Here is a 13,947-nt window from a genome sequence, read left to right as displayed (position 1 = left end):
TAAGTAATGACAGTTGCAATCGTAATTTTTTTTTATAATTAATCATTTTTCCTCAATCCTTTAACAATATTTATTCCTTTGAGACAGCAAGGGGTATAGATGGCCCTGACATCATACATATTTCTCTTTGCATCTGCACGCTGTTTGTGATGGCCTCTGGTTTGTTCTAGATTTGTTATCAATTCATTTCTACACACATTTACTCAATTCTCAGTCAAATCTACATAGCCCTATGTTACTGTTTTCTGAATATAAATTGTGAAGATATTCCTGTATATAGGGCTGCACTACACCAACGTGCTGTACTGTATGGCTCTAGATTGGGTTTAAAATTCTGGGCAGTTATGAATCAACTGTCTTTAATTTTTTTAGGGTGGCGTTGAAACGACGTTTAAAGTCAGAAAGTTTGCATATAGAACAAATAATATGTTCTCTAATGTACTCTGAGAGTATTATAATAATATAAGACAGACGTAGACTGAAAGAAATTGGCCCTCGCCACCTAAGTTCTACGTGTAGAACCCCGTTGTTGGCTGGTCCAGAAGCTGTTTTATTTAATGGTTAGTGCCCCTTTTTGCAATCAAGAGTAAATTATTTATATTTTTCTCCAACGAACTCACGAGCGTTCCTTTATAAAATTAACCGCATGTTTCGAAATGTCTAGTGTTCAGTTCGTGCCTTCCAAAAGACTAAAATGTGGACTCTACAATGCGCCTTTTTGTCGCCTACAGGTCATATCTTTAGTCAGTTATTTTCTTTCACTGCCTACGTTCTAAGCAAGTCCAGATTTCTCGGCAAAAATTTTGAAAATTGGGAAATCGTTCGACGCTGTTATGAAAATATTGAAGGTAATGCTCTGTTCTTCTGATATGTACAGCAAACCCTTTATTTTAAAGTGTTTCAAGCGATCGCATGGAACAGTTAAGACTGCCATAGAAAACCAATGTGGAACGCTTCTGACGATGGTAAAAACGTGAAAAAAAATACCTGACTGCCGTCGGTGATCTACGGATATATTGATTGTTATAGTGAACCTTACATTGTATAAAAACTGTGTTCATAAACGGCTTCCCGCACGATGCCACATAAATTCTCTTCTGGCATGAGCACTCTCCTTTAGCAAGGCTGGTGGCAGGAATCCTAGCGCAACCTCAATGTTTGCATGGCCTCTGTTGTTATCTGCGCAGGAAGACACCATTATCGCGTGCGCTGATGGATTTCGCGGGCATCAGAGGACGTGTGCAAAAACCCAGTAGAACACGGATCTCTGTTATTTAGAAACTCATGGTGAGCAAGACTCGCCGAGAGACCAAGAAAGAAAGGGAACAGCGGCAGAAGCATTGATCTTTCGTTGGTAGTCACGGCTTGTTACTATAGTGTTGTTTACGAGCCACCAACAAGCCCAGAGCTATATACTCTAAGGAGCTTAATTTCCAGTGCGTCGGGTCCTTATGTCTCTGAAAAAGAGGTGCATAGCTAATTAAAATTTTCGCGTATTAAACAAATTCTTGTTGTTTTTAATTGTTTAATTGAAATTGTGCCTGATATCGAGAACTTTAAGCTATATAAGATGAAAAAATTGCCGTCTATGTCGTCATCAAGACAGCAGCATGAAATGCGGTGCACGAAAGGCGAAGCACATCCCTCTATGACGGCTCACAGGTTGTAGAAGTAGCACTCCCGTGTTCGCAATGTATTTCGCTTACTGGAAGTGCCGCTGTCTTCACCCGCTCCATTTCTTGAACTGGGCAGTGGGCATGGTTTCCTGGATCCTTCTATGGGTTAAGGAGTTGTCGGAATAGACCGCGCCTGGTCCTGCGGAGCTTTTGTTGCTTTACATGCCCGCAAGTTCTGTCGCTTCTTTTTCTCGATCCCGGCAGCTTGCTAGGCGCCTCTCGCTGCTTTCTCTGTTTGATGCGTCATAGGGCTTACCTGCTTTCCTAGGCATTAGCGATTCTTGAGGTCTTGTGTTTGCCTTCCCACCATCGTGTGCGGAGACATAAAGCGGCTGTTCACGACATGGCATGTCTTTCTGTCTCCCGACTTATCCGATTCGTTACACAGCTGTGACAGCCCCATTGCTGCTGCTGGTAATTTTAAAACGCACAATTAACCGAGAAAAGATGACAGAGGAGTTTTTTTACCCGTATGGGAAGAGGGGAAAAATTAGCACTCACAGCGCCGGAGGCGTGGCAACGTTTCTACAGTAGAGGTTGTTGATACTTCTTTCCGCGGAGAGGTTAAGAAGATTTGTGGTTTGTGTGCGTTTAATAATAATAATAATAATTGGTTTTGGGGGAAAGGAAATGGCGCAGTATCTGTCTCATATATCGTTGGACACCTGAACCGCGCCGTATGGGATGGGATAAAGGAGGGAGTGAAAGAAGAAAGGAAGAGAGGTGCAGTAGTGGAGGGCTCCGGAATAATTTCGATCACCTGGGGATCCTTAACGTGCACTGACATCGCATAGCACACGGGCGCCTTAGCGTTTTTCCTCCATGGAATGGTAAGGAAAGGAACTGATGCATTGTTTTCATATATGTGTGTAGGCACAGCTGAGTTATGGCCCATAAAGCTGCCTCAATTAAAGTTGAAGGAAGCCAAAACCGCAGCCAACTCGGCGCTAAGAAGCCACTAACGGTAACCCTGGTTCATCATCATCATCAGCCTGACTACGCCCACTGCAGGAAAACGGCCTCTTCCATATCTCTCCAGTTAACCCTGTCCTGTGCCAGCAGCGGACACGCTATCTTGTGGTTATTACTCTATTTTAGCGGGTACGTCTGCCTCCCGGAATTTGATAAGCTCGCTTGCAGCGGAGTGAGGGCTTGTGCAGAGATTTCGTAATGCGACCCGTTTGCGTGAGGCATGAGTTCCTATGCAGAGTAGTAGCTTTTCATGCAAAAAAAATCTACAGTGATAGTCTAGTCGTCTAAGGCATGAGGAAACGAAGCTACTGATTTTCCACAAGCGCTTTTTCAAATCGCACCATGTTATAGTATGGAATGTTTCTTTATCTTACCCGTGCATTCCGGGCCATATTCGCCCTAATGTAAGTGCTCGGGGCTAGAACTATTTCATGGTTTGTAATAAATAAATGCGTACTAATAGTCCGAAAAAACCATTGCTGCTTTTGCATGCTCCTCATAAAAAAAAAAACAGCTACCAACTCAGCTATGCGGTCTTCTTTTTCAGCCGCATAAATTATCCTTTTTCTGAATTTTTTTTTTGGTGTTAGTATTATACCTCTAAAACATCCTCAATAGAATGATGCAAGAAACAGCACTGACCGCTAATTCTGTATGCGAAAGTCCAGAATTTCCCACAGAATGGTTTTAAGTGCATTATTATTTTGTTTACTTTTTCCGTACATGTTCCGTCGCGCTAGTAACACTACAAGTGGGAAAATGTTTCTTCATGAAAAGGCCGCGAGCAGGCCGTCATTGTGCTGGTCTGTTCTCGTCAGCCGTTGCTGTTTGCTGTTGGAAAGCAGTCGTGCGGGATATTTTGAGCACTGATAACTCAAACTGCGACACCTCGCTCTGCGCCGCGATAAAAGCGTAAAGAAAAAATGAAACTAAGGCAGATGCAAGTGCTTCCACTTGGTTTGGTTCCCTCAAGATAAGTCCCTAAAGAACTCATGGCGCAGCAACGATAGGCTTGCAGCATGAAAGCAGAATAAAACTTCAGTAAAGCATGCATTTGGAAAGTTCTTTGTGCGTTCAGAGCAACTTACAACAATAACAAGGTCGGGGTAGAAAACGGACATGTTCTATATCTCTCTTTCGTCCTGCCTTTTTGTTCTAATAAATTCTTCTAAACAAAGGTGTCGCAAGGACAGAACATTCAGTGAAACGTGCTGGAGACATTACATTTATTTTTTTTATTCTGACACGTTTGCTCAACACTTAGTTATTTCGGGCCAGCGGGTACCTCGGGCTACAGGGTGATGAAGTTTGTTTAACATGTTTTTCTTGTTAAAGAAAACTTCTTCTTGCTTATTTTGTTGCGCAGTGTGTGGTGATTTCTATGGAAACGTTTAGAAAAATATCTTAGTGATTGCAGGGGAGGTGCCAAAGGGAGCAGAATCGACAGTGATTGTGTCAGATTTGATGTCCCAAAGCTGCAAATGGACTATGGGTGAGGCCGTGTTGAAGGGCTTCCGATTAATTTGTAGCACACGAGCACCTTCAGCCGGGACTGACATCGCACAGCGCTCATGTTTTAGTGCGTGAAGTTTGCACATCGTCTTAATCATAAACTAATACTACTATTAAAGTGATATTCGCGCTTTAAACTATGCGGTGGTAGTGCCAGAAAGATGTAGGCTACATGTGTTGGCGTGGACAACCTTGCGGCGGAAACACGGCACTTGAGCAATACGCGCTGGCGTCGACAACATTGCTCCAGAGACGCGGCACTGGAGCATAGGCCGCCGGCGTACAAATCGGTAGATGGGCATTGAAGATGAAAATGTGAAGTCGCGCATAACTGGCTCCCTTGGTCAGTGGACACCTCTATCACGCTTTCAAGTACGTGGCAGTGGCGTACATGTGCAAAAAATTGAAACTTCACACAATATTTCATGTTTAGCAAAATTATACCACCAGCAATTTGTTTCTTCTGTTTCACCTCTGGAAACATGCGATCGCTGCGGCCAGAATTTGATCCCGCGTCCAAAAAAAACAGCAGCCGAAGGTAATCGGCTCAAATTCATCGCTGCCGATGGTGAGTACAGTAACGCACCACGCTTCAATGAAAAAACGAAACACAAAGGCTTGTACAAAACGTTTAACTTAGTGTGATTAAAGGATAAATAAACAGAAACAACATGGCCTCTGTTCTGGGCAAAAAGGACAGGTCGCTTTTAGAAACGTAAAAAAAAAAGACTCTCGTTATGCTGCAGAAATAATGTAGCTGTCTTTTACCGCAGTATCAGACATGAAGATAAAGCTGAAGAAGTCTTAAAAAACCCAAATTTGTAGGAAGGCCCCTTGTGAGGAACAGAGACGTACTCTTATTCGCATAAAACTTCAAAAGTCTACACGTGGTGCAGAACACCGCCCCTCACCCCGATAGTCACCTGATGCAGTCAGTAACGAGTGATTTTAAGTCTTCATTTGATATCCGACTTGCTCCCAGCACATGTCTGCTTATACTAATCGTGCTGCCGTACATGCCGCACGAATAAAAAAAGAAAAGTCAGTGACACCAAGCATTATTCACTAAACGTATGGCGAGCAGACGCTGAGTAATTGATAAAACTTTGCAGGCATCGCTTAAAGTGGTAAACGTGGGTGAAGTCACCGCAGGTTCTAGTTTCGAGACAATGCTCAAATAAGCTTCGCTCGCAGGCACTTGGAGGTGGCGTATGATAATACCGGTCAAAGGGCACTCTGTAGGAAAGGATCGGGGGCTTAGACAAGTTTTTCAGCAAGTGTATGAAACAATGATATCAGTGCTACCGACCTTTTCTCCAGAGGAGTCAACACCATAGTCAGTCAAGGCGGTAAGAACTGCTTTAAGCTTAGGGGCGCGGCAAAGCACTTTTCGAAAGCGATCTCGCCACAGTATTTCATAGAAGGGCATAGACATACATCAGCCTTAAAAAAAAAATAGGGCACAAGTAGGGGCAAATATTCAAGCCAACTGACAACTAAGAATAGATAGAGAGAGAGAGAATCTCTTTAATAAAAACAGAAAATATCACTGACATGCTACCCTGCGTGGGGAAGGGAATTTGGGAGGCAAAGGCGGAAGATTAGCGGTGCGGAAAAAGGCAAACTAAAACAAATAAAAAGGGGAGCAGATAAATAGCAGCCATTGAATGTGTATTAACGTGCATCTGCGAGTAATGATGTTACATCTAAAATCATGAGTGCATAGTTAAAAAAATGGGCTAACAAAGCTCACTGCGTGAAGAATGTATGATGATAACATATAAGGTAGAATTATAGCTTCTCAAGATGTCCAATATCCCTCAAATACGCAAATAAAAAATTCATTGCATGTCTCTTGCCTGGCGCAGGCTAAGGGACAGCAAGAGAGTACGCAGAACACATTGCGGCTGTAGCTAATTATAATGAACAAGACGGAGACGGTAGCAAGTTAAGGCTTTTGCAGAACCAGGGACAACAATGAAGTACAAGGTCCGCTGCCTTTTGCTAAGTACTATGGCTTCGTCCGGATTCCCGAGATTGGACAATTTCTTTTGTGCCTCTCGCCCGCGGTGGCGCTAACGCAGATTTTTTCTGAAACTTAGCACTAATGAACGCGCAGAACTTAACGGAGAGAACTGAAGTTTTTATGTGAGTCGTTATTACGCAAGAGACTGCTCGTGCGATTACTGCTGTTATGAGAAAATGATGGTTACATTGACCCAAACAGACTAGCACAGTACAAAGGCAATCGCGAGATAGTGGCTTCCCTGCCTTCAGACACGTTCTCACAGTATCGGTGCAGTCGATAAATTACAGGTGTTAAATGAAGCAGAAGGCGTGCGTAACGATTCCAAGAAAATTTTCCGCTGACGTACGTGACTCGCGGGTAAGAATGCGCTTGCCAACACACACGTTAAGCCGCGCGAGCAGTTGTCCAAACATTACATGTTTCTGTGTAAAATTTAAAAGTAGAAAGGGACTTTGTTAGTGTTACGCCTGTAAAGCCTTCGATTCAGTGAGTTCATCGACGGAACCGCGGTCATGGCGGTGTCGCTTCTCAATGCATGCTTGTCTGAATGTGAAACGCTCCTGTGGAACGCAATCCATCGCAAGGGCCACACAGAGTCTCAAGCGCTTCGCTTCATGATAAGGTGGAAAATCGGAAATAGGTGTCTCTCGGCCTCTGTCTCATACGCAAGCAGCAAAGAATGTCGGACGGCTGGGGTGGGAACGGCACGCGCTCCCTTGTCTGGCGACTTCCACGGTGCGCGGTTGCAAGAGTGCCTTCCGGCGATACTTGACAACGCTTTCTTTAGAGGTCGCTCTCTCACTGATAGAGTAGACGCATTGTGAACCTTTCTCTTATCTCTGCGGCCTTTCGTTCCTCTACAGAGATGTGGTGCTAGTTGTTTCGCTGTCGTCATACGTAGCGAATTATATTTTTCCTAACGTTTTAGCATCGTGGAGACAGAGTTAACCTGCATTTTGACTTCTTGCTGCGTCCTTTTAGTGCAGATCACTCTTGGGTATTTTTGCAGCTATAGCTGTACTTTCTTTATTTACAACGTCACACCGCAGCACTGCAGCAAGCGCATCGCTGTTTTGTGTGTTTTGCGGAAGTAGGGAACGTGCATAAAGGCATTTCATTTTTATCTGATTTTGTTTTCCCATTCCATTCATATATTGGATTAGGTTTTTAGCTGTACCATTCGTATTCAATTCGGTAGCCCAGGTTAGTATTAAATTTCGACTTGGTTTTGAAAAAAAAATATTTTTCGCGCACCCTTGGCCACGAGCTAAGAATTTACATCCTGGGAAGAAGTTTAAAGCGCGAAAGATGGAAGAAGAACTAATATTTTAACCGCGCACGCACGCACACACACACACACACACGCGTTCACACACACTCACACACACACACACTGTTGTGTTGCGAGCATTTTCTTCCTGAATCACATATTTACGCGTGTCCGCCTTCACGACATAACGCTTTTAAATCCGTTTTATGCTGAATATTTTGAAAGCAAGGATAGTTGACTTTGAAAAAAAAATAACTGTATGCCAAAAATAATACGCAAAGAAGCATATTTTAAAAAGTTACACCAGCTATATTTACAGACAAATCTTAAGTCGAACATCTGAAACATGCATAGAAAGGCAACCTAGGTCATGCGACATTGTGACGTCATCACAGCCCGTCTGCCGGATTCTGAGCACTCTGCCTGCCTTGGCAGGTGCTTGTCAAATCAATGATTGATCGCGACATCTTCCTCGGGGAGAGCAACCTGAGCGACCTAGTCAGGGCTTGGGGGAGCTGTCATCTCTGTTCAAGGCGAAGTGAGGTGAATGGATGTCATCGTTTCGCAAAAAGATAATGACTGCATGTTGAAAGTCACGTGTCGATCCTGCGGTATCATGAGAACTCGGCCGTCGATGACCAAGGCCGGTGCGAGAGGAGGACGCGACCTTGGCCGCCATGCTCGCAGTAATCACACCACTTTGAGAGGGACCAGGCTTGGTCCGAATGTCACAAATGTACAATTAAGAGCCATTTTTCAGACTGAACGACAGAGATAGGTGTTACAGAGAAGGAGTTACTTCTATCATGGCACCCTTAATGGCGCTGGTCAGGTGGCGGCTGCAATACTAGAGCAACCTCAGTGTGGCATGACCTCCGTTGCCATCAGCGCACACAAGCGCCATTGTTGCGGATGCTGATGAGAATCCGCTCGCTTCATTAAACACATGAGGAATTACTCAGTACAGCATGGCTATATGCCGGTCGGACACTCTTCACGAGCGAGCTAAGCTCTGAGTAAGCAGGGAGACGTCAATCATTGATCTGTCCATGTCTCCGTGGGCATAGCGTTAATCACTGGTTAGCAACTAGCCCAGAGGCATACGCTCAGGAGTTTATTTTCTTGTACGTCGGAGCTTTATGGGTACGCAAAAGAGAAGCACTAGGAAAATTGTTCGCGCATTGAATAATTTATGCCAGACTTTTTATTTGTAGACTTGTCACTTCTGTCCTGTCTCAAAAACGTTGTGTAAAATGAAAAAAAATTAATATACGATATCTCTTATCAAGGGTTGATGTAGCATGAAATGCTCAGCATTAAAGGTATAACACGTCCCTGTAGGCCTGTTCATTGATTGTAGCAGCCGCATTCGAATTTCACCTTGTCTTTTCGCTGTAGGACGTGCCGCTGTATTCGCTCGCTTCAATTCCTACAGCTGCGCAGCTGGCATGGTTTTCCTTTCTACTCTCGCACTTTGAGGAGGCGTCATCATCAGCTGCATTTCTTCAAGGTGGACAGCATGCTCCCCGGCCTTCACTGGTTTTGTTGCTCTTCGTGCAGCTGTTTTCTGTCCTTTATTTTCTGGCTCCTGGCTGCGCGGTCGGTATCCCTCGCTGCTTTCGTTGCTTCATGCACTAAAGAGCTTGCCCACATTCCTTCAACATATGTGATCGGTTAGTCCGCTGTAAGAACGGCGATTTGCATCCTGGCAGGAATTTGACACGTCTGTTGACGGCTCCCGCGAGCTGTCAACAGATGCGTTCTGAAAAAGGCACTAGCGTGGCGTCAACATTCGGCGGGCTGCTATGGTAGTGTCGTCGACAGCGGTCCTCCTTTTGATTCCGATAGAAAGGGTTCACCGACTATTAGCTTTGGCGAGGCGGACGCTGCTGTGCGTGACCACTCGGGGCTCGAAGCCTTGTGATCTGAAAACAGTCCGAGCTCCTCCCCTGATGGTGTATTTGGATTTTAACTAATCATGGCGGCAATCCCCGTGGACAAAAGTTGGTCACCTTGCTGGACGCGACATTTCTTGCTTACCGCGGCCAACGACCGATGTTTCCTCAGCCTGTTTTTCATGGTACTGAATCTCTCTTTCAAAACCGAAAGAGGTGGGAAACGGTGACAGATTCGACCATTGCAGTTACTGGTCCTCGCCACCAGAACACTTAAAAGGGGCACCGGTAACTCCTTCGACAGTGGGTAGTTCTGCAAGAACGCATCTTATTCGGCGCTTTGATTGGACACTGATCGAGTGCGGACATCCGCCGGCTAGCGGTTTTGGTCTTCTAGACTGTGTCTTCTAGAGGCGGATAAACTAAGCAAAGCATAGGTGGGGTGTCTGGTACCGTCGCTATGAGAGCAGAGCGACAGGTCCAAGCATAGATGGCGAGTGGAGCTATCAGTAAGCGCAGCGTGGGTCGTTAAAAAGTCGATGCCGGGGTTCACATCATGGCAACAGTGGTCGACGACGGTGAACAGGAGTAGTACGACCGGAAATGTAAACACGCGAAGTGCGTATTCCAGCGACAGCAGCGGCATTTACGTCGGCGGCAAAAACGGCTTAGGAAATAGCGGGTATTGCAACCTCAGTGTCACTCAGAGCGCTAACAGAGACTCATCCACGTATATATCGAGAAGGTTGCAGTGACGACTGAGGGTCAGGAAAGGTTTTTTGGGCCCGCTGATCAATGCAGCATCACCTCGGGCCGCTGCATTGATTATTTTTGCGAGTGAGAGGCATAACAGGGTGGAGAGGACGGGCGGCGATGCTGTGGCTTACGGGAGCGGCGGATCTGAGGTGAAGGCGAACTCGAGGTCGTGGTTTCAGAGGCATTTGAGTGCTCAGCTCGGGACGATTCTGGCGGGGTCCGTAACACGGCGACTTTAGTATGAGCTAGGTCGCGGTGTCGAAAATCGACGGCTGCGCCAACGGCGCGGGAAAGGTGGCCGGCACGCGTATATGTGAAACCGATGAGCCAGTCGTCCGAGCGGCACCTCTCCGCAGCGTAATGGTAGCTGTAGCGCGTCGGGAAGGTCCGAGTCATTGCCGCACCAGCAACCATAGGAGCGACGGGTTGCGAACAAAGCGTCCCTCTGGCTCCTACCTTGAGTAAGCGAACAGGGTGCTTGTCCACGATGCTCTGTTAGTCTGTTAACGATGGCGTCAAAGATGAATTTCCTGAACAAGACACCCTTAAAAAGCCGAGCACCAGCCAGGACAAAGCTTGCACCCATTGTATCAATGGTGGGTACTTGACATTACTGACCTGGATCGAACTCCGCATAAAAGACGGACGCCCAAATCACTAGGCATCAGGGCCTAGTCGTTTGGAGACCAGTGTCATTACCTCCAGTTCTCTGTTGACTACCGGGATTAAATTCGCTCCGTGGGGCGGCTGACCAGTGTCATACATGGCGAGATGGCGTTCGACGGCGTAAAAGCTGTCCGGGTCTCGAGTTTGCACTATGACGATGGTCGGCGCTGTTGTCTCTGTGGCCGGAAGTATGTAGGATTGCATAGTGATGAATCCAAGCTGACGGCCGCTTCGAAAATTCAAAGTACTTCCTCGGGTAGCACCTCCACCAAATATTATGCAAGGTAGCTGAGTGGCAGGCGCAATAATCGGCAATTGGGAAGCACACAAAAACTAGGTCGCCCCAGCGCTAAGTGCAGCGGCATCGTCGATGTCGATAGCACCGCGACGGTTAACTGTGTGCAGTATGGTCACAGTAAAGTTGCCGGACTGCGTGTGCACCACTACAGTACTACTGGCTGATTTGTGTTTCTCTCTCACGTACTTCTGCAAATATGTAAAGTAAATCGTTCATCTACACTTCTCGAAGCCGTTCCTCCTCGTCACCACACAGCAGAGACGTTTAGATACGGGACCTGGAGGCGTCGACGTGGCCGAGACGACTCAATCGAATAAAAGGACCACATCTAGAACCGCTTAGAACGCCTCCTCACCTTCGCGAACGGCTATATGCACCTGCCGCTGGTGACATCTTGAGCCCATCTGTCCCTTTACTCCTCCGGCTCTATTACACGGCCATGGCTGGACACTGCTGAGAGAGGGAAATTGAAGACTCAAAACTAACAGAGAAAAGGCGACGACAGCTTTTGGAAACACCTAGTACATAGTACCCACTGGTCGAGAGGCTCTATTGATGGCGAACATGTCGGCGGCTGCCACCGCAGCGCTCCAAACATTTCTTTTACATTCTACCATCAACCTTGCCTGTGAAGGCCTGGCTTCAAGCCGAAGGATGATCGGAGACTACTGATCATTGTTTGATAATAGTTTTGTGTTATGTCTTGAAGAAATGTTGTTTTGTGGCGTACTGTGGTGAAATGACAGTTTGTGCAAAAGTAAAGTATATGGGCCTACATCAAAAGCCTTTCGAAAATCAATGAACGCAGTATCTATTTGTTCTTTTCTTGAATGCCTTGTATACGCCTGCCTTCTTTCTTAGTGATAAACGCAGTTCTTTTTTAGTCCAAAGTTTATCCTTTCTACGTCTAGCTGATACCACCGTCGAGGGAATATACTTAGGTACCATGAAAAGTTTTTTATAACATTTACCACAAGTTTTCTACGTTGAATTCACTGCTGTATTCCGAGAATACTGGCGGGAATAAATCTAACTGCGCGTATATGGCAGCAGAGTTTTCTTATTCGTACACAAAAGATTTCTCGGACAATCCTTGCTAATCTGTGCTTTCTTGCATACTATTGTTGTATTTACATCATCATGATTGCTGATCCCTGGGGTTGCCGAAACCGTTTCTACCAAATCTGCTATCACAAAGTAACAGGTCTAACGTATTGCCTCCGTCTGAGCCTTTAACACGTTGGGAACCTCTGAAAGTGCCGGATGATAGACCTGCATACCGAACCACCATGGTCGAGAAAATTTCAGTCCTTTAATAAATGGGCTTAACAGAAGAATATATATGCGGTGTAAGAAAGATCTCCTGACTTGTTACCAGAGCTCTTTGCCAACGGACAGTGTACAGTAGGATCCAAAACCGACGTGAAATGTAGCCAGAAGTAGCATGTAGTTCCGGCGCAAAATTTCTCGCACACGTCAAATAAACACAAATAAAAGCGTGAAGTAAATATGAAGTTCTAATTACACTCTGAGTGACCTGGAATAAATACCGACAGATTGATTATAACTAAAATATCATTTTGTTTTTGTCGGGGCAGTAAGAGTACGTTGAAGGTTTGGGACGTCTTTTAGTGTAGCCGGGGCTCAAGCTTTATCTTGATCTTACTTCTAAATTCTATATCTTTTGCTGATATATGCAAACACACGCTAAGGGTGACCATTTAAAAGTAGAAGCCATAAGATTTTCAAGCACTTTGCTGAAAAATGATGGAACGGAAGTTCATCAGAAACATGGCTGTAAGCAGCCGCTGCGTGGCAGGTTAAGGAGCTAGCAACTGCCATTAAATGACAGACCACTGACTGCCGAAGAATGAAGGCACGCCTGTATAAATTAGACGGCTGTTCACTTATATATATTTTATGGTGTCCTCTCTGCAAAGTTCAAGGTCCATGCAAAGTATGGAAGAATCCCGAGAAACAGTAAAAAAAAATCTGCAAATGATACAAGGCCGAAATTTGTCCTTCCCTGCACTCCGTTTACATATGCGTGCATGCGTAAGTGCGTTTTCTTTTGACCTGGCATACGCCTCACGCGTCTTAATATTTTTCCTTATAACCATTTCAAGGAAAGCGAATAGACTGCATACTCACAATAGCCAAATGGACAGGTGTCGAAAGTAAAGTACAAGCTCAGCCCGAAAACGGAGATATCAAAAGAAAAAATGATGCCCTACCGAATACGTGGTGGTCACTACCTTCTGGAGGGTAGTAATCTAAACCAGGAGCATTTTGCTGCGAAGGTCTGCTATGTTTGTTCATGTTCAAAACTGCCGGCACGCGGCTGCACCGCTTTGTGACGCGAAATGTGACCAAATTTATCTCGAATGCTTGCAGCCATCTGAAACTGCTTCTATATTGTTCGAGATTGTCGTAGCTGCTTTTGGCGTTTTATCTCGAGGGTTCTCTTTCAGCTTTACACGGAGCCCGGCGCAGTTGTTGAGTTCTTTGTAGGCACAAGCCAGTCCAATAAAGTTTCTTTTGGAAGCCTTTTGCTGTGTTTGTGCCTGCCGTGACAATATTGCGCCGTGATGCCGCGACCATCAAGCACTGAGGAAGGTTTCTTGCTACGTGCCATCACGTGACCATACTCCTTTATTATTGTATAGCACCGACCGACCGACCGACCGACCGACCGACCGACCGACCGACCGACCGACCGACCGACCGACCGACCGACCGACCGACCGACCGACCGACCGACCGACCGACCGACCGACCGACCGACCGACCGACCGACCGACCGACATCAAAAAGAGTACAGAAAGGTAGATGGTCCGAATTGCCGCTAACATGTTAAGAAGAAAAGCAGCTGA

The sequence above is a fragment of the Amblyomma americanum genome, chromosome 6 (assembly GCF_052857255.1).
Source record: "Amblyomma americanum isolate KBUSLIRL-KWMA chromosome 6, ASM5285725v1, whole genome shotgun sequence".
NCBI lineage: Eukaryota > Metazoa > Arthropoda > Arachnida > Ixodida > Ixodidae > Amblyomma > Amblyomma americanum.
Note: the sequence above shows the minus strand (reverse complement) of the source record.